The sequence below is a fragment of the Arvicanthis niloticus genome, chromosome 13, assembly GCF_011762505.2.
Source record: "Arvicanthis niloticus isolate mArvNil1 chromosome 13, mArvNil1.pat.X, whole genome shotgun sequence".
Classification (NCBI taxonomy): domain Eukaryota; kingdom Metazoa; phylum Chordata; class Mammalia; order Rodentia; family Muridae; genus Arvicanthis; species Arvicanthis niloticus.
Genome location: NC_047670.1, coordinates 24,861,211 through 24,884,162, shown reverse-complemented (window position 1 = coordinate 24,884,162; position 22,952 = coordinate 24,861,211).

Genomic DNA, 22,952 nt, shown 5'->3' with positions numbered 1-22,952 from the left:
AATATGGAAGCTGGAAAATTTCATGGATCCTATCCTTAGGCAAAGAACTACAGGCAACAGTGTTACCAGGATAACACCAGCCTTTATTCTTTGGAATATTAGCTAATTTTATCAAAAGAGTGATAACCTACTTCATTACTTATTTTCTTATAGGCTTAGAATTGAATCATGTGGTCTGTCTAAACTTACCCAAGAAAGGAATATATAGACACATTAGGGTATATCCAAGACAAGTTTTTATCAGCTGTGAGATAAAGCCTCTAAGGAGACAGTTATGCTAGGCTTCTGTCTGCAAGCATAGCAGAGTATCATTAATAGTGGCATGGGTTATCTCTCTTAACATGAGATGGATCTCTAGCTTGGCCCAGTCATAGGTTGGCTGTTCCCTCAATATTGCCATGTAGGGAGGAAGTGCCAGAATGGAATATATAGTCACACTAAGGTATGTCCAACACAAGTGCTTTTTGAAGTATTTATTCAGTCACATAAGAAATAAAGTGTGATTAAATGATTGCTGCAAGAAGGTCATGTGTTCTATTCTAGGGATGGTTCTCTTTATTAATTAGTCAGTACAATGTGGTCTGACCTAGAACCAAATATACACAAACAATAACAACAGATTGAAGAGTTATTTATATTTGTGCATGCACATAAATATACATACATACATACATACATACATACATACAAATATACATACAAAAGTTGCAGGGGAACAAATGAAAGAGGGACACTAGAGAGGGCTGAATGGAGAAAAGGAAATTGGGAAAGTTACATAAAAATTTTAAAATAAAAGCATGGATGAATATTTAAATAGCAATTACACAACAAAGAAACACATTTTTGTTCTGAACATCATCTTTTATAGATCTCTTAAAACCACTGGCATTTCCTACTTACATGGTAATGTTAAGGGAACAGCCAACCTACGACTGGGCCAAGCTAGAGATTCATCCTATGTTAAGAGAGACAACCCATGATACTATTAATGATATTCTGTTATGCTCGCAGACAAGAGCCTAGCATAACTGTCTTCTGAGAGGCTTTATCTAGCAGCTAATAAAAACTGAGGCAGAGACCAACAGCCAAACATCAGCCAATGCTTAAGAAGTCCTGTAAAAGAATGAGCGATAGAATTTACTAAGATGGAGAGGTCAACGACTCAAGAACACCTATAAAGTCAAATAACCTGGATCCATGAAACTCACAGAAACTGAACCACCAACCAGAGAGCAGGCAGGGACAGGACCTAGGTTCCCCACACATTTGTAGCAGATGTGCAACTTGGTCTTCATTGTGGGTTCCCTAATAACTGGAGCCAGGGCTGTTGCTATCTCTGTTGCCTGTCATTGTATCTCCTTCCCCTAACTGGACTTCCTGGTTGGCATCAGTGGTAAAAAGTTCTCTTAGTCATGCTGTGACTTCATGTCCCAGAGAGGGGTGGCACCTAAATTGTGATGTGTAATGGGGGGAATAGTTTTGTAAGAGTGGCACTGGGAGGAGAGGAAAGGACTGCAATGAAAATATAAGAAAAGAAAGTATGTTTAAAAACAGAATCATGCAGTCTAATTTCAAAAGATGAAACCCTTAGAGATATATAATGAAGATTCCTAATAAATTAAATTTTTTCTTTCAAATCAAAGTAGAAAAATAAATTTTAAATTATTAATTACATAGAATAGTGTAGAATTTCTATGTGTTTGATATTTTCCTATATACATGATATTATCCTATGTTTTAATTTTATGTCATTATGTAATGATGTTCTTATATCATACTTTCATGTATAAAAATGGAAATTACATTCAGTTAACTTCTTAGAAATGTTTTTATTTTTGAGATTATAATATAATTATGTTTCTCCCTACCCTTTCTTTATTCAAATCCTTTTGTACACCTTTCCCAACACTTTCAAATTCATGGTTTCCAAATTAATTAACAGAAAAGTTGGGTAAATAACAAAGGTTTTAAAAAGACATATTCCCAAAACTATTATTGCATTAGTTAAATACAGCTGTCATTAATTTATGTTAAATCTACTATATAGTCTTTAAAACATCATATAAGGGCATCATAGACAGTTCAGGGGTTTAAGTACATAATTCTTTTTTAGAAAACCTGCAATTGATAAACAATATACGCATGATGATTTATAGTTTTCTGTGGATCCAGGTATCCAGATCCAGAGGACTTGACATCCTCTTCTGCTGCTTGCAGACATATGTATGCACACAGTTACCAAGCACAGTTGCTGGTTAGTCACCCATTCACATAAATATTAAAAATTAAACTAAAATATCAAATAGAATTGAATATTGTATGCTTCTTTAATATACAGCATTTCATACTCTTGCAACTAACATTTGTTGTCAATGTTTATATACCAATGTTTATGACCAGAATACAAAGTACAATGTCAATAAAAATATTTTGGGGGTAATCAGGAAGTCACTTTTCTCATAGTGAAGTATGTGGAAAATAAAAAATGATATTAAAGCTTATCTTGTACAATTTGCCACATTTTGACCTGTATCCTGCTGTTTATAGAGTCTGTATCTCAAAATACAAGTTTCCTACAATATGTTTGAAACCAAATTACAACATAAACTTTAAATTTTTGACATTCTTGTCGTTGTGTAATCCCTGTCTAACCTGCCTTAATGCATATTACTTGTCAAGCATTTGTAGGAAGAGCTAAGGTGGGAGGAGTAAGGAGAGGAAGAGGAAGAGGAAAAGGAAGAGAAGGAGCGAGGCAAGGGGGAGAGAGAGATATAGGAGGATGAAAAGCCATGCAGGTATGGGGAGCAGTCTTGGGAAACAACTTATATTTTGGTTAGATAATTGGGAAACACCTCTAATTATAGGGGCATATTGTTATTGAGAATTATTAAATATATATTTGGATTTGATTCATATTTAAGCATTAGTGTCTCACTTCTTATGAGGCCCAAGTGGATGGCAGGATGGTCTGGGCAAAGTCCAGCCTTGCAGAGACAGTGTGGAAGATTGTCAGAGCCATCTCCCATGCTGGCATCTAGTGTGTGTCAGGGCTGGTGTCTCCAGCAGCCTAAGCTGCTGCAGCAGTGAGAACACACCTTCACCACTTGCTCATGGCCGCAGACCTAGGCTAGTTGAGAACATGGTGGCTGATTACAAAAAGCCAGACTGAGTGCCATGATTTTAAATATCTTCTGCAACAAGGACTGTATCTATTATCAGGTGTTTTAGTTTAAAGTTGGTTCATTGTCAGATACTATTTCTCTTTAAATAAATCAGTGCTAATTTAATGACAAATTAGAATATTTGCTATTTTCTATTACTAAAATCATAACAAATGGGTTTTAATTGAAAGTTTTACTTGTAGCCATAATCATGACATTTAATGCTGCGAATGTACATCTGCTGATACCTACCACACTCTGCTATCAATCACCTAGTTGTGTTGTCTTCTCAGATAGGAATCACTGATAGATAAGAAGAGTGCTTGTGGAAATGACAGTTCTGTGTCCTTGATTATCAAGGTCTAGGTGTTTATACCTTTAAACTTTAAAGACAACCACTAGTTGGTCAAGGATTTAGAACCTAGAGGTTTCAGGCTGGAAGAACTAGGGTTGGAGACTTACGCATTAATTATCAATAGATGAACACTTAAGTTGCCCCAAGCTTTCTGGCAATAATGGTTGCAGCAAGAATCATCAACAGCTGTGTTGCCTCTCAATTATAGACCCTGACAAGGAAGGTCACACAAGTGTTGGGATGCTTATCCCTATAGTTAGTTCAAGCATTGCAGTAATTGAACTTAGAGTACTGGGAACATCAGCCATTGGCAAGCTGTGCCTGTTCAAGCTCTCTGTATGGTTCTGAAATGCTTGTCTCTTTAGTCCTATCATGGAAGAATTCAGGTGAGTTGGGTTAGATTAATTTCTCTTCAACTTTCCTGAGTCATTGTATTCATTAGCTCTACAATCCATTCTTTCTTACACATACGGTATCTAGAAGCTTTAAGTTGTCCTGTTATTACTATAATCATCCCCAGTAATGCTATTATTGTAATTACTTGATGTCACATTTAAGATTGCTACAAGTATAATAAAGGCAAAAACATTGGCAAAAGATGAGAAAATTATTTCAATAATCATAAAGTTGTAACATCAGGGAAAGCACAACAGGGAACCTACTGGCCAGCTCACAAAATAAGTCAGACTGCTTGAAAGGGTTATACAAGTGTATCACTACCAATTCTGTCATGCTCCCTCATACTACAAAGTTATTTCATTTCTCTTATACAAATGATGTAATGTGTACTCACTAGACACAAATATTCTATTAGGCCACTGAGAAAAAAAAAGTTACTGGGCTAGATAAAATGGCTAAAAAAATACCTAGAGTTCACAGTTGCTTACAATGATGTTTTATTTTTTTTCTGAGACAGGGTTTCTCTATGTAGCCATGGCTGTCCTAGAACTCACTCTGTAGGCCAGGCTGGCCTCAAACTCAGAAATTCACCTGCCTCTGCCTCCCAAGTACTGGGATTAAAGGCATGCACCACCACTGCCTGGCATATTTTTTTTAAAGACAAACCATACAGAAATTATTCAAGTAATTTGTCATTGAAACTATACCTTTAGGTGTAGTGATATGTTTCAAAAATGGCAAAATTTGCCATAATGTCGCTTTCTTAGATACACACAGAAAATAAAGAATATTCAATATCATATTTAGAACAATGTTGATAGCTGCTTTCTGGAAATCCCTCATTCTAAGCAGAAGTGGCACTAAGGAAAGGACTGAATGCTGTCAATATGGAGTCAACTTAGACTTCCTATAAAAGTAGGCTACTTAAAGAAAATATAAGTATTATAATCGATACTGGTGATAAATAATAGTCAGCAGTTACAATAATTTGGTAATGTGCCAGAGTATTCTAGTAATTCATTACTCATTCCCAAATTCCTGACATTGTGCTTTCTCTAATCTGTCTCATTAGCAGAGTGTGACAGTATGATATTACACAGTGGCAAACAGGGAGCATATTTAATGTATCTTTTTGTCTCTTTTCTTATAGTGCTACCAGGCTTAATCATTTGGGTGTAATCTTGACGGACTTATCTAATAGTAATTAAGTCCTATGAAGTGCATGTTTTCACAGTTATATAATCATAATTCTACCTTCTCAACATCTCATATTGTGACATGAATGTGAAAATGTTTTTCATAAACTTATGTGTTTGAATATTATGTCTTCAAATGGTGATAATTTTGAGTAACTCTTGGTATCAACAAGGTTAGTTTTATTATTATGTTTTGAATGATGAATATCCAGATAAACAAATGCATATTGTATTTATCTATTTGGGTCTGGGTTATCTCACTCAGGATAATATATTCTAGTTTCATCCATTAGTCTGCAAATTCAATTATTTTATTTTTAATGACTGAGTAATAATCCATAATGTAAATGTGCACATTTTATTTACCCATTCATCTAATGAGAAATATCTAGGTTGTTTACAATTTTTTTGCTATTATAAACAGCATCGAAGAATGTGTTTGAGCAGCGTCCCTCTGGTAGAATCATTCTTTAATTATATGCCCAAGAGTAATATAGCTGGTCTTAAGGCAGATTGATTCCTAATTTTCTGAGAAACTAGAATACTGGTTTCCATAGTGATTGTACAACATTTTACTCTTGGCAGTGGTGAGAAAGTATTTCCATTGCTGCACATCCTCACTAGCATGAGCTATTACCTATGTTATTGATCTTTTTATTCTAACAAAAGTATGATTGAATCTCAAAGTATTTTTGATTTGCATTTCCCTGGTGGCTAAGGATGTTTTATGTGTTTCTCAGTCATTTGAGATTCCTTGATTGAGCATTCTATTTATATCTGTATCTCATTTTTAATGGGATGATTTGTTTTTTTTTCTTTAACATCAAGTTTCTTGAGTTCTTTACATTAGCCCTCTTGGGTATTAGTCCTCTGACAGATATGGAGTTGTTATGATCCTGTTTCTATACTTTAGGCTACTTCTTTGTCCTAATAATGATGTCCATGAGGTCCTATTTATGAATTATTAATCTAAATGCCTGAGTTAATGGTTAATGGTGATATTATAACTTCCAGCTAAGTACATTTATGGTATTTCTAAATATGTAATAAACTGGTCTCTTATTTTTTTGCCTTCTCTTGAATAAGTTTTATTTTTCTGTTGGCTTCTGTTGTCCAACATTATTGCCTTTTTTTATCACACACACACACACACACACACACACACACACTTTCTTGTTATCCCTTAGATGCCTTTCTTTTCTAATTAGAGTCAAAAAAAGTGAATGAATCAGAATGGAAGAAGATTTGGCACAAAACTGAGAAATGTAAATGGACCGAAAACTATATTCACAGTATATTGTGTGATAAAATAACTTATGTTTAAGGAAAGGCAACATTTTATTTCATGAGATCTCATGCTTATGTCTAAAATTAAAACCAATAAATAAAAAAGAAAGTGCATGTTTGTGAAATTAAATTAAGTATTAGGGACACATTGAAAACAAACAAGGAATCATCTTGGTCTCATAATCACTCCTGCAATCACTATTTCAAAGGGCTTGTCAGGATGACCAAAATATCTGAGCCTACTTTCCTGTCCTAGCCCAAAGTCATTTTTATGCCTGAAGCCTACCTACTTCTTTGTTCTAGCTTAAGATTTAGATTTTTGCATATAATTACTTCTTTTTTCTTGCCTAAGATTTAGATTCCTTCCTGAAATTTCTTCTTTGTTCTGGCCTAGGATTTAGATTTCTGCCTGAAATTACTTCTTGTTCCAGCCCAGTGTCAGAATCCTGTCTGCAATCCATTTTCTTCCTTGGCCTAGGTCAAATTCCTTCCTAGCAGCCCATTTTCTTGTTTTTGACCAATGTCATATTTCTGTCAGGCAACCCCAAAAGCTTTCCACATCTCCAACTTTTTATTGCATAAACCAGACAGAGCCTCTCTTAGCTCATTTGACAAGAAATTATTCCTTACCTGTCATGGAATCTGCATTATCATAAGCAATGCACTTCTGTCTTAGGTTGTTAAGGCTCTGTGCAGAATCTTACCTGTTCTTGGCTTGCTAGCCTGTTAAATTGATAACTCTGCCTGGGAGTCCATTTTCAGTTTTAAGTCATGTACTTTAGCAGCCAGCCTGTTGATGTAGTTACAAACAAGCTTTAACAGAATGGGCAGGAATAAAAGTATTCTCTGGACAAGAAGGTCTAGCATGATCAAGCTATATGTACCATTCCTGAGGTGTGACCAAATGGAAATACTGACCTCAGGTCATGGAAAACTTCATCAGCATTATCTGCAGCATTAAAGCTTAACAGAGCAGCAATTTTTAAATTCATAATCTCACTATGCAAATTTAAAACACCCAGAGAGGTGTTAGAGTTATGCTAAATTCCCTATGTGTCTTTAAACTTTTTAAAATTATAATGACAATTATTGCAAATTTTAGAAGTAACACTACCTCCAATGATATATGTCATGACACTTGAGATGGTTCCTAATTCTTTAACCCTGACCTCCTTCAGATAATTTGAATAGGATATAGAGCATCAATCCATTGTTTTAGACACCTATATAAACCCTTTTGTATACTCAATACATTGGTAACATTTTTTTGCTAGATGGTTAACAAAAATAGATGTCTTAACTACTTGTGTCAAAGCTATTTCAGAAGCAGTAGTGCTAGCAATTAATGAAATTAAAGCTGTTATACAAGCAATAATCAAGCCTGCTACCCTCTTGCTTCTGCTTAAAGCTTAATATGTACACTGTGATACTAATTAATTGTGTATAAGTATGTGCTTTCCCCAATCATCCAACATATATATATATATATATATATATATATATATATATATATATATATACACATATGAATCAGGATATATTTGTTTACTTGCAGACACAAGGATTTGTTCCAAAAATTCTTCCAGTTATTTGCATTTCATTGTTATTTTGAGTTGAAATAAAGTGAAGAAATAAAGATAGCATTACAGATGGAAGTACTTGTTTATACTTAACTGTATTTTTATTGGTATTACTTTGGTCTTCATGATAGCTCTATTAAATATTTTACTAATAGATAAAAAGTTCAAATTTAAGGAAAATTATCTGAAATTAATGAAATGGTAAATATTTTGATTCATATATAATATAAAATTTTAATTCAGGAAACATTTCAGACATTGTTTTATCAAAGAGAATAACTAGAAAATACAAGATTAACTATTTTAAGTGAACTATTGTAATGTTATTTAGTTGGTTCTTCTGAAGCCTCAAATGAAGTATACATAAATATATGTTAATATTTAAATTTTTTGTCTTAGACTTTAAAGTGGATTAAATAATTCATAGAAGGTGTAACTCACTTTTCTTTTTTTTCTTGGCTATTTTATTTATTTACATTTCAGATGTCATCTCCTTTCACCATTTCCTCTCCTTAGAATCTCCCTATGTCATTCCCCCTCCTCCTCTTTGCTTTTATACCATTTTAATTACACACAAGTATTAAGGACAGTTCTGGGTTGAGGGACTATCAATACAATAGATGCAAATATTCAAGGAACAAGCAAGACAATAAATACAAATAGTCAAAGAACAAGCAAGGCAATAAGCAAAATTCCATAAACACTCCCATCATCACTGCTTCTAAGGGCTTATTAGGATGATCAAAATATGACCTTGGCCAAGGTCATATTCCTGCCAAGCAGACCATTTACTTGTCCTTCTTGGCCCATATCAGATTCTTGCCAAGCAGCCCCAAAGGCTCTCTGCCTTCCCCCCCTTTTTATTTCATTAACAAGACTGAGCCTGTCTTAGGTCATTTTGAAAAGAATGCCTTCCTTACTCATCATGGAACAATACATTATCAAAAGCAATGTACCTCTGTCTTAGGTTAATAAGGTTCTGTGCAGAATCTTACCCATCCTTGGCTTGACAGTCTGTTAATTTCATAACTCTCTCTTGGGGTTTTGTTTTTTAATTATTGGAAACTTTATTTATCTACATTTCAAATGTTATTCTCTTACCGCCCCCCCCCCCAAGAAACCCCTTATCCCATCATCCCTCCTCTTATTTTTATGAGGGTGTGCCTCTACCCATTCACCCACTCCCACCTCTCTTGTGGGGGCCTAAGCTGGCCCACTTTGGGCGGCCAAAAAATGTTGAGAGCCGCACTAGCTCCACGTTCAGGCGGCCAAAAATGTCGCGGCCTGAGCAAAATGTTGATGCCCAGGCTGCCCCGAGTTTGGGGACCACTGTATCCCGGCCCAAGCTGCAGCTCCAGTCTGCGGGTCGGGGTTCAGCAAGAGAGAGAGAGTGAGGGCGGACTCGAAGAATGGAGACCAGACAGTGTGTTTCAATCCCATTTATTCTTCAGTCTCTCTTCTTCTCTCTAAGTCCCAAGTCCTAAGTTCCTAGTCCCTAAGTTCCAAGTTACTTCTTCCAAGTTCTCTTCCAAGTGCCTGCTACCTAATGCCTAATTCCTACTTCAAGTTGTACTCCAAGTTGTACTCTCTGAAGTGTCTCATTCTCTCATCCATAGTCTGATTCTCTACCGTCTGCCTCTGCCTTTTATATGTCTCACTTCTAAGCCATGCCTTTTGGTCACACCTTTAATCATGCCCTTAGGTCTTGTCTCTATATCTGATCTCTACACTTCTAGGTCATACTCTTAAATTGCACACCTTTAATCTCACACACCTTTAATCTCACACACCCAAGGTATCTAAACCAAGATTATCAGAGTGTGCTCAGCTGTTGTAGGCTATTATAGTCCAAGTCTCATGTCAGAGTATATGGCTCAAGATGGCTGCAAAGCTGATAGCTGCTTTCTGCTAAAAGTCGTCCCCCAACACTCTCTTCCATCTAGTCCTCGACCCTGAAGCATCCAGCCTTTAATGGACCAAGACCTTTCTCTTCCACTGAAAGTCCACCCACCTCTACATATACAGCTGGAGACATGGGTTCCTCCATGTGTGTTCCCTGATTAGCTATTTAGACCTTGGGAGCTCTGGATGGTTGGTATTGTTGCTCTCTCCATGGGGCCACAACCCCTTCAGCTACTTCAAACTTCTCTGTAACTCCTCTCTTGGGGACCCTTTGATCAGTTTGGCTGGAAGCAAGCATCCACCTCTGTATATGTGAGGATCTGACAGTGCCTCTCAGGAGAAATGTATATCAGTCTCTTGACAGCATGAACTTCTGGACATCTACAACAGTGGTTGCATAAGGAAATTGCACTTGGGATATATCCCCAGGGGGGAAAGTCTTTGGAAGGTCCCTACTCCAGTTTCTGCTCCACACATTGTCTCCTATTTGCTCTGGTGAATATTTTGTTACTCCTAAGAAGGATCAAAGCACCCATAATCTGGTCGTTCTTTTTTGTGACCCTGAGATCCTGATTGTGATAGCTCCTGGGAGTCAGGCTGCTTCTGAGATTCTGAAATACTGGTGTGCTGAAGCTCTTGAGATTCTGTGATCCTATTATCCTGTGTTCCTGGGTGTGTTAGAGCTCCTGGGAGTCCACATTTTTCTGGGTTTTTGGGAGATTGGGTACAGAGCTTGTGCCCTAGGACTACTCTGAGCAACGGCACAGACAAAAAGAGTCCTGTGCCACTGACCTTGAAGGAGTTTCTGGGTCCACGAATCCCAATTACTCTCTTTTTTTTGGGGGGGGGGATGTAGTGACCAATATTTAAAATTTTAGAACATACTAGAATGTTAAATTATATTAAAACTTGTAATTCCAACTATAAGTAAAAGAATATAATACATCATAATTCAGTTTTTATTTATAGCAGTACTATCATTTATCAAAGGATACCTTCTACGATGTTAGCATTTGCTGGATTTTAATCGTAACAATTAGATCCTATGATCCAGGTATTTCCTTAAGAAAAGAAAACTATCTCTCAGTGTGGAAGAGTGAGGTGACCTGTTATCAAAGTAGAATATGGAATTTATTTGACTATCATACAGGGGAAATATAGCTGTACTACATCAGATGTTGCAGTAAAGTCATTTTTTGAAATTTACATTTATTGTTTCATGTTTGTTATTTTTAGTATTAGTTTTTATTTCTGCAGTTAACTTGCCAGTTCACTGCTAGTCAGCTGGCTTCTCTATTTTAGTGTCTAAGTCAGCTCCTATCACAACAACTGTGCATAATCTATGGACAGAAATGGCTGGAAGAGGAATTGTACAATGAGGGAATGTTTACTGAAGCATGGACACTTGTTTTATGCTGGTCCATGAACAATCCATTCAGAAAAACCTTGGCTTCTGATCAAAGATATATCAGAAAAGGCCTTTTCCCTTTTTCCACAGAACTCTCCACTAAATGATAAAAGAGCTTTTGGCATTTTTGAGGTTCCAAATGTGCTGCCAGTATAGTCATTTGATTCCAGCTTATTTTGTCTCCAAAGCAAGGCTGAAAAAAAATAAAATATTTTTTTCTGTAATAAATTAATTAAACTAATCACTATTTAGCATTAGATTTTTCTACCTTACATTTTCTTTTTTTATGGTAGCATCCATTGAGCTCAGCATTGAGGGTAATGACTATAGAAGAAGCAAGATGCTGGTCTTTAAGGACTCCATAATACAGACAAGGGAAGATACTAATATTTTCATATCTGATAAATTTGCAGATTAACTGCTTGAGCTATTAATGAATTAAATTATTTGGTCTAATTATGTGCTAATTATGTGAGCATATCATTATATTATACATGTTTTAAATAAATATTAAGATTTCATCTAATAGTGTTAACTGTAGATTGAGCTACCAAATTATTTTTGTTTCATTCTAGACTTATTTTTCACAGAAGAAGGATGGGAAAACAAGATTTGATCTTTGTATTCATGAGTTTTCTGACTCTAGGTGAGAACACACTGTGCCAATTATTACTTTAACCCATTTCCATGTTATTTTTCAAAAATCTCAAACTAAAACAACATAGCTTTTGAAAATAAAGAAAGTTAAGAGGGAAAATGTTATTACCCAGATTCACCTTCAGAGAAGTTATGATAAACGTACAGAAAATTTTACAACAGGACATTTTGCCATATTAATATGAATAGGACAACAATGAGATTTAGAATATATACTTCTGGGGGCTGGAGAGGTTTCTCAGTGGATAAGGGCATTGACTGCTCTTCCAAAGATCCTGAATTCAATTCCCAGCAACCACATGGTGGCTCACAATGATTTGTAATGGGATCTGATGGCTTCTTCTGGTGTGTCTGAATTCAGTGACAATATACTCACATAAATAAATATATTTTTAAAAGAAAATATACCTTTACAGGAACATCAAAGGAATTTTCAGAACAAATGAGACTTTTTATAAACTTATTCTATGAGCTGAAGAAGATAGAATTGAGTACAAGCATAATAAAGTAGGTACTAGCAGTCAAGTACTTGTCTATTTAAGGGAACACACATAGAACTCAATGTATAGAACAAGAGTTCATGAGAGAAAAAGATCAGCAAATAGTGTAATGATCAGAAATTTCTTGGTATGCCCTAGAAATTTTATTTCATCTTTAAAACAATATGGTGATTTGAATGCTAATATCACAAAGCCTCATATATTTGAATACCTGGCTCCTAGCTAGGTGAACTGTTTGGAAATAATTAGAAGATGTGGCCTTGTTGGATGAAATATGTCATTGTGGCCAGACATTGAGGTTTAAATCTTCTATGCCAATTCATATAGCTCTCTCTCTCTCTCTCTCTCTCTCTCTCTCTCTCTCTCTCTCTCTCTCTCTTTCTCTCTCTCTCCCTCCCTCCCTCCCTCTCTTTCTGCTCTATTGTTATTCAATATATAAGGTCTAAGCTATTACTTTGCTCTGTCATTGTGGACTCTGTGTGTCTGAAACAGTAAGCTCAAATTAAGTTGTTTTTCAGGGGCAGTTTTGCTTATACACTGAAGACCATAGGCCTAAGTCAGGCTGCTAACACAAAGTCTTGGGTCATTGGAAAAACACTGAAACAGCTATTGTAAACAGGCAGCTTTGGTGGAAATTTACCAGCTTGGATAGGAACAAGTAGTCACAGGTCTTGTGGACAGTCATAGACCTTGGGTAGCCTTGGTGGATAGTACCAACTTAGATAAGGACAAGTGAATCATAGGTAGAATCATAGTAAACTGTCCCCTGAACCTTCACCCAGCTGACACTCTGTTCTGGAAGATATCTGTACTCCTTCTGAACACCTATGCTCCTATGTCATCCCCTTCCCCACATCCTGCCTTTTTGTGTATATTACCCCTGTGTGAAAAAATAATATCAGAGGTTTGATCAACCTATAGATTCTTTGTGTCCCCATGTCCTCCAGTTCTCTCTGGCAGGTCTTCTGATTCCAGTTCATTGCCCTCTGTGACTGGAGCAGTTATTCTTGTTTTTTCTTATACATTGCCTAAATTGTGCTGGTTTATGACAGCAGTAAGAAAGTAACTAAGACAGATAATAATACAATAATATAAAATATTAGTTGGTTGTTCATTGTGTTTATATTTTTCATTATAATCTCTTAAGAAATATCATTATCTAAATTGAAGCTCTGCTAAATTAAAGAATATGCTATAAATATTTCCTATGAATTTTAATGGAATTTTATTTAGATAGTATTTTGTGGTAGTTTTATAACATTTGAATCTCATTTTTATATTTCTTCTGTTTAATGTTTATTTTGCTTTATCTTTAATTTCTGAGAAGAGATTGTGTAAATTTGGTTGTGCCATGGAATATCTTGGTTTCTCCATTTATATTGATTAAGAGTTTTGCTGGGTATAGTAGTCTGGGCTGGCATTTGTGCTCTCTTAAGGTCTGTATGATATCAGTCCATGATCTTCTGGCTTTTATAGTCTCTAGTGAAAAGTCTGGTGTAATTCTTATAGGTCTGCCTTTATATGTTACTTGACCTTTTTCCCTCACTGCTTTTAATATTTTTTCTTTGTTTGGGCATTTTATGTTTTGATTATTATGTGACAGGAGGAATTTCTTTTCTGGTCTAGTGTATTTGGCGTACTGTAGGCTTCTTGTATGTTCATTGGCATCTCTTTCTTTAGGTTAGAAAAGTTTTACTCTATTATTTTTTTGAAGATATGTACTGGCCCTTTAAGTTGAGAATCTTCATTTTCATCTTTACCTATTATCCTTAGGTTTGGTGTTCTCATTGTGTCCTGGATTTCCTGGATGTTTTGGGTTAGGGGCTTTTAGCATTTTGTATTTTCTTTGACATTTGTGTCAATGTTTTCCATGGTATCTTCTGCACATGAAATTCTCTTTTCTATCACTTGTATTCTGTTGATTATGCTAGTGTCTATGAATTCTGATTTCTTTCCTGGGTTTTCTATCCCCAGGGTTGTCTCTGTTTGTGATTTCTTTATTGTTTCTACTTGCATTTTTCATATCCAAGATGATTTTGTTTAAATCCTGCACTTATTTGGTTTTGTTTTCTTGTAATTCTTTAATGGATTTTTGTGTTTCCTCTTTACAGGCCTGTTTATATGTGTTCTCCTGTATTTCTTTAAGGGAGTCATTTATGTCCTTCTTAACGTCCTCAATCATCCTCATGAGAAGTGATTTTAATCTGAATCTGCTTTTCTGGTGTGATAGTGTATCCAGGACTTGTTATGGTAGGAGAACTAGGTTCTGATGATGCCAGATAACCTTGGTTTCTGTTCCTTATGTTCTTGTCCTTGCCTCTCACCATCTGGTTAACTCTAAGGCTACCTGCACTCACTGTCTCTGAATGGATCCTGCCTCTCCTGTTATCTTGCTTGTGTCAGAACTCCTGTCTGTTCAGCTGTCTCTGTGATCCTGTGGTCCTGATCTTGGGTGAAAGAGCTCCTGGAAGCCCATGTCCTCTGGGTGTTGTAGGATCAGGTGGAGAGCTATGATCTTGGGAGTGTTAGAGCTCCTGGGAGTCCAATTTTCTCAACCACTCTGAGTGTAGTGGATCCTCTGCTTCTATGAGTACAGTGGTTCCTCCGCTGCTCTGAGTTTCTCTATAATGGTTCACAATATGAGAACTTCAAGGGAGCAGATCAGCTAGGAATCTGCCCCAGCAAAAAGACAGAGCAAGGTGCAGAAGGGGAGTGGTATTCGGGAGGAAGAGATTTTGGTGGGTGATGGGTCCTGGGTGACCCTAGGCTTCCAGCTTTTTATATTGAAGAAATCTAATTATAGCAGTAATTACTACAGTTTTATGTTCCTATTAGTGAAAATGTTTAAACTATAGGTTTAAAAAGAAAATAATGGAAAATAAAGCTACTTTCCCTGATTAGGCATGTTTGAAGCACCTTTAGTGATCAAAATACTATACTGTGAGATTAATTACACAATTTTATAAAATTAATTTGTTAGCAAATTAACATTGACACATAAGATCCTCATTTTGAAAAAGGAAATGTAAAAGATTATATACTCATTCAGGTTGGCAGAAAATATTAAAGATACTAAATTTTAGATAATCCATTAGGGAGAATTTTATGTTAAAGATAAATGAACATTTCACTCTTGTGTGTGATATTTGTTAGTTTTGTGGAGTACAGTTTTGATTCATGAAACTTCAAATTTACATACATCTATCATAATTGTAGGTTGGGGAGTAATAAAAGTAAAAGAACTAGAAGAAGCTACTCATCCTCTACATGTCTACAATCACTGATAAAGCTTCTATTGTAGCTCTCTACTCTTTACCACATTTATTGTACTCTCTCCATCTTCAATCTTGACAAGTAATGAGGATAAAATAAGAGTGAGAAAAAAGAAAGCACCTTCAATAAACAGTCCTGGTCTACCTGGCAATCTGTATGTAAGAGAATGAAAATTGAACCTTATTTATCACCCTACACAAAGCTAATCTCAAAGTGGATCAAGAATGAATACAGAAAAATGTGGTTTATTTACATAACCAATTATTATTCAGCTATTAAAAGGAGGACAACATGGAGTTTGCAGGCAAATGGGTAGAACTAGAAAATATCATCCTGACTGAGGAAACTCAGTCCTAAAAGTACATACATGGTATGTACTCATTGGTAATTGAATATTAGCCAAAAAGTACTGAAAACTTAGAATACAACCTGCAGACTTTAAGAAGTGTAACAAACAGAACAGCTCAAGTTAAGGTGTTTCAATCCCGATTAGAAGGGGGAAAAATAAACATGGGAGGTAGACAGAGAAAGGAACCTGGGTAGAAAGGGAAAGGAGAAACAGGATCAGGGGGCAGAAGAGAAACTCATAGGGCCAGGAGAATGAAGGAAATAGGCAGCCTTTGGGGGAAGGAGAGGGACCCTCTAGAAATTACCAGAGACAGGGGGGGGGGGGAAGAGATTTTCAGTACTCCATGATAGTGGCCTTAGCCAAAATACCCAACACTGGGGAGAGGGAACTCAAAGATCCTACCTCAAGTAGATAGACAGGGCCTCAAACAGAGTGACAGGGTTACTAACCCAGAGCAGTTCTTGTCTAATCGACCTACAGGGAGAAAATGGGAGAAGAGCCTGAAGGAAAAGTGGTTCAGTGACTGACCCAATTTGAGATCCATCTCATGGGGAAGTTCCAAAACTGACACTATTACTGATGCTATGATGTGCTTACAGACAGAAGTCTGGCATGGCTGTACTCTGAGATGTCCTACCAGTAGCTGACTGATACTATATCCAACCATTGGCCTAAAGTTGAGGATCCCAATAGTTGAATTAGAGGATTGATTGAAGAAGCTGAAGGGGATGGTGACCCCATAGGAAGTGCATCAGTCTCAACAAACTCAAACCCCAGAGAGCTCCTACAGTCTGAGCCACTAACCAAGGCTAGTCTGAGTTCTCTGACACATGCTTAACAGAGAATTGACTTGTCTAGCCATAGTGAAAGAATATGTGTTTATTCCTTGACAAACTTGAGGCCTCAGGAAAGGGGAGGACTGGTCAGGGGAGTAGTTTCTTGGAGGCAAGGGGAGAAGAAATGGGGTCAGGGACTTTGGGTGGGAGGTCTGGGAAGAAGAAACAATACCTGGAGTATAAATAAATAAAATGAATTAAAAAAATTAAAACCTTGAGAATAGTGGAAATAACACACACTTTTCTAAAGTCAAAGTTTCTGCCAAGTTATATTTTCACAAACTTCAGGGTCAAGGGGCCCAGAAAAAAAATCAATGCTTATGTCACTGATTTTATAACTCTGAACTCTAGTTATGACACTGTCAGTAACCAATAAAGCCAGGTTCCTGAATTTTCTCTCTTCTCTCTTCTCTCTCTCTCTCTCTCTCTCTCTCTCTCTCTCCCACTCCAGTTGTTTTACTCTCCTACTCTCTTTTCTTTCTATGGTTCTATTTCAGGTTTAAAATGAGGTAGGGTAAATTATCTCTACAATTAAAAATATTCTTGAAAATGAACTTCTTGAATGTAGAGCTATATATAGATGCTATAACACATCAACACTACCTGACAGCAGAAATTTTGAAAAGATACAGATCAGTTTCATAAGTTAAATTCTATGTTTTATGTATAACTTTTAAAACATATTTAGCAACTTCTCTTCTAATTTCTGCTATTTCACAGACAAATTATTTATTTATTTATGTTACAAATGTATCTGTGTTTTCAGAAAATAAACATGGCAAAGATTAAAGGGAGAGACAACTTAAGTAGTTGAAAATTTAGGTGGAAGCCTAGTACAGTAGAAACTTCCTGGAACCTGTGAGGGTGAATCTAGCAAGGACTCCTAGTAATGAAGAATATGGAACTTGAAACAGCCATCTCTAACCAGACTACGCTCCCAGTGGTGGAACTGGGCCTCTAACACTGTCAAAAAATCCTAAGATCCACAACTTGCCCTTTCTGTAAGATGCACTGCAGCAAAGGGGGTTAGGAGAGTAACCAACTAGTGACTGCTCTAATTTGAGGTTTAAGTCACTAGAAGGGGCCCATGCTTAACACTGGCTAGAAGCCCCAAATCACTGTTAAATAAATAAATAAATAAATAAATAAATAAATAAATAAATCAGTGAATGACTATTGTACTCATAGATCCATGCCTAACCCTGGTATCATCTGAGAGACTTCCTCCTGTAGATATGGATAAAGATACAAACAAACATTAGGCAGAGCTTGAGAACTCTTAAAAGAGAAGGAAGAAAGATTACAAAAGTCAGAGTTTGTGAGGATACCTGGAAAACATGGGACCCACAAAATCAAGTAAGCAAGGCTTACAGATACTCACAGAGACTGAGAAACCTGAAGATTAAACTGGAACTATGCTAGTACTGGAAAGCCCCAAACTTCTGAAATGATATGGTATTAAGATTGAAAACAATAAAAGGGAAAAGAAATTGAGTATAAATCAAAATCACAGGAAGAGTTATTTAGATTAAAATTACCAAAGTGAAGTAATTACAGAGATAATTCAATACATTTAAAGAAAGAAGGAACATAAAGATAAGAGGCACAATGACACAGAGCTTTCAGATTCTATATAATGCAATTTTATGTAGTTTATAAATAGAAATAAAAGAGAAAGGAATGAATGATTGCCCAAACAGAAGGTGACACATTATCAATTATGTTTATTATTGTGCTAGTATTTATTATCCTAATCTGAATAATCATAATTTTGTATAACTTCTCCAAAAAGAGGGCTTTAGAGATACAAGAAAAAGAGAAATATAAAAACTTCAGACAATCTTTAAAAGAAAAATATTTAATTTAAAAGTTAGTGACTAGAAATAAAGAAAATACTAAGATAATAGAGATACAAGAAGAAAAATGTAAAAAAGGGAAATGGACATTTGAAAATAACGGGAAAATATAAATGAAGTTGAGGAAGATTCTAAGATAGAAACAGAGAAAATAAGGCAGAACCTACACCACTACCATATAATGAAAATCAGTAAAGTTGGCAATAGGTTTTTAGGAAAACAACCCTAGCTTATCCAGTTACAGTACAACAAATGCCAGCACATGCTAGACACTCACAAAATTAAGAAGAATTTAGATAGCATTACATACAAAGGATAGATTTAAAAATTTTTAAGAATTCAATTTTAATAGAAAAAATAATTTCTAAAAGTTTTTTAAAAAGCCAAACTGGCAGATGTTTTAATTGTGACAAGCAAGGTCAATTAAAAGAAGATTGGAGATTGTAGGCAAGTCATTCCTAGTGAAAACGTTTTTTTTTTTTTTTTTTCCTAGACATAATCTAAAAGAAGTTCTCAGCCTTCTGGAATATGCAAAAGATGCAGCAAAGGCCAACACTGGACTAATGAATGTAGATCAACAAGGGACAAACAATGTAACCCCTTGTTAGGAAATGACCCATGAGGCCCTGTTATTAAATTCAAGTCAGCCATGTTAGGTAAAAAGTAAAGAAACTCATTCACAGAACAATTAAACACTATTTCTCTAGATATAAATAATAATAACAGATGTCAAAGAAAAAACTTTAATAAATAAAGCAAAACAAACAAACATAAAACCCAGGAAAGACCAAACAACATATATTTTGGCAAACTGTTAAAAAATATGAGACCAGAGTTAAAATTACAATTATATGAGGTCAAAATTAAAAATGTAATGGATACAGGAGCAAATGTAACAATTTCACAAGAATCCTGGAATCCAACTTGCATACTTCAAAAGATAACTACACAGCACCTAGGATATGGGAAAATCTCACAAGTATAGCAAAGTCTAAAATAGATTAAATGCATAGGAACAAAGGGTCAAATAAAAAAAATTAAACCTTGAATATAGACACTCATAAAAAGAAAAAAATCATTAAATTTAAATCAAAACAGATAACATGATTTGCTAATCCCTCTACCTAGGAATAGTTAAAAAACTGGCTAAGACATGAAAATGTCTCTAGCCAGGACTTCAGCTAAGAATAGACAAAAAATTTGTTGGGTACAGAATACTCATGTAATAGCATGCCATCCTTTCAAATGGCATAGATAAAAATTTGTTACAGTTTCACTATATAGTCCAAATTAACTTTGCACTAAAAGAGAGCAAAAAATCATCTTTAACTGATTTGTGTATACTCCAATTCAATAAATACGTTGTTGCAGAAATATGTTACTTGTGAAAGCTTATATGATTACAGATGCCAATGAAGTTGAAACTGCAATGGATGCTGAAAAGGATGCTGAGAAGCTGAGACACTTCTATTTTAACATCATGCTTTGTCCAACCTCAGACTACCTCAATAGCTGATTTCTCAAAACTTGCTTTCAGTATAGTTTCAAAGCTTCTTATCTCAACTGGTCCAGCCTCTCAGACTGTTTCAGCCATAATTTCATCTAAGCCTGAACTTTCTCAGCACACAGACTAGTTACAACTAGTTTTCTAAAGAATAACCAATATTCCAATTTTCTTTGGGCACCCAAAGAAAATGACACACTCAGAGAGCAACAAGCAATTTTAAGAGAGCAAAGCCTCCATTCCCAAGAGGTGAGATAGGTGGGTTTCTATTGTTAGTGATTATGGGGGTTTATAATCATTTAAAAGAGGTTGGTTGTTAAGTTCTTAATGGTCTTGATCATGAAGGAAACAAAATAAGGGAGGTTAGATTCAGGGACTTTTTAAAATTTAGTTTTCTTTCCTCTATTTTTTTTTTTTTTTTTTTTTTTTTTTTTTTACTATCTAGAGTTAGGAGGAAAAGGGAAAGAAGAGATGAAAAGGAAAAACTGGGGACACAGCAATCATGCAGAAACAATAGTACTACTTAGTACTTTATTGAGTCGACTCATCATAGTAGTTACTCAAAATAATAGTTATTCAATTAACTAAGTGACCCACTATTAGATAAAAATTTTATATTGGTATAGATCTTTGTATAGTGATACATATTGAGTATTATACTTTGCTACAACATTCTGTGTGTTTATGTTTCAACTCTTGTTTAAGTTACTGTATCTAGTAATTGAAACCTGGTATTGCAAACTATCTAGGATAATTAAAAGATTCAATTTAGTAGTTAGTCAATCAAACTCAGTGTTTTATAGTAAGACGTTTTCAAAGTTGAACAGATCATAAGCAGCTAGATACTAGCAATGTTTGCTATTAAGATATACTATAAACAGACATATGGTCTTATAAAGCCCCAGAGACATACAGAATATGCTATTTAGACATATTTTATCATTAAAAGATGTATTTGACAATGAGACAGTTCTGCTTCTGAATGGATCCTCATTGCACTTCCTTGAAAATGATGAGATTTCCTTCTTATGGCAAGCTAGCCACTGGGCAACAATCTTCTCTTGCTTGTATTTCTGATAGTATGCTGTTCAACCTGGAATAGTAAGACATGGGGAAATCAACTTGTGAGAGTCCTTCATAAGTTCATCATATTTCCTGCTATACAAAAATCTGTCAGATATTCTGGGCCAGAAGGCCGAAGATGATGCTCCAATGACACAGCAAAGTTTTGGGGGACTCCCTAGGCAGCCATCTTTCTCTGTCATTTCTACAGTTTTGGAAGCTGCTTTCCTGTACTTCCTGCATTCTCACTCAGATCATGTTTACTCTCTTTCAGGTCTGCAATGAGATTACCAACTAGATAGTTATAAACTCACAATTAAGCTTTAATTGTTTAGAATTTAGGAAAATATTTTACGGTCTAAGAAGATTGTTTTATTGGTAATACATGTTATGATACAAATTGGTTTAGGTACAGAACTCTGAACTCACCAATATAGAGTGTATAGTAGAATACCTTTTGCAAGGTTGGCAAATCTATAAGGACTGGATAGTGGAAATGTAATCTTACTTGATAGTTTTCATAAAGGTTGCTATTATTTATAGTTATTTAAAGAGAAAAATGAGGAAATGTAAAGAAAATCTCTCATGACCTGTATAGAAGCACCGCATGTAAATTTTTAAAAAAGGCTTATTGGCCAATGAGCTGAGGTAGAAAATAGGAGGTGAGAGTTCCAATAGGGAGTGAGGACTCTGAGATAGTCAGGTGCCAGAAGATCCTCATCATAATCTCAGAGGAAATAGATGTATAAAAGAAAGAAAATGTAACCAACCATACTGTGTTCATAGAATAGGATAAATGGGTTAATAAAGTTATGAGCTACTTGGAGAACAACCCAAGCTTATAGTCTTTTTAGATAGTGTCTATATATTTATTCACATATAATTAAGCCTTAGGGTTTTCATTTTAGTATCTGGGACACAGGTTGAAAAATACACAATTATACTACAAGGATAGTCTTTCCACTATTTAGATTACAAAATAAAGAGGTGGATACAAATGTTTGTTATAGATGGGCACTCAGTTGTGAAGCTTTTTCCTCCTAGTCAGACCTAATAAAATCTGGGCTCTTCAAATGCTAACAATTTAGATTGGGGTTGCTTTGAGTACACTCAGGAATTGTCTCATATGTTTCCTTTGTTCTTTGTTGAAGAAACAATCCCAATCTGAGGTTTCTATTCCACCTTTAACCATTTAGTTCTTAAATAAAACACACACACACACACACACACACACACACACACACACACACACACACACTACCCTTTACATTTACAATAAGCCTTAATCAGCACAAGGGGTGGGCTGATATCTATCTTCTATTGTATTACATTTATTTCCCAGCCTTATCCCTTTATGTAATGTTTTTGGAATATTTTCTCTGAGCTGCTCTTAACTCAAATTAGCCAATCAATTTAACCAATGATGGCTTCATATTCTACTTGCCTTCTTCTCTACTTTGGGGTTGTCCTCTGACCCAAAGCCCCGGAACTCTAAACACTGCTTATGTCTCTTCTGCACAGCTATTGGCTGTCAGCATTTTTATTTACCAATCAGAAATGACTTGTGAGCAAGATTACATGGCATCACCTGGGCCTTTGTGTAGATTCTCTCCTGCCTGGGGCAACC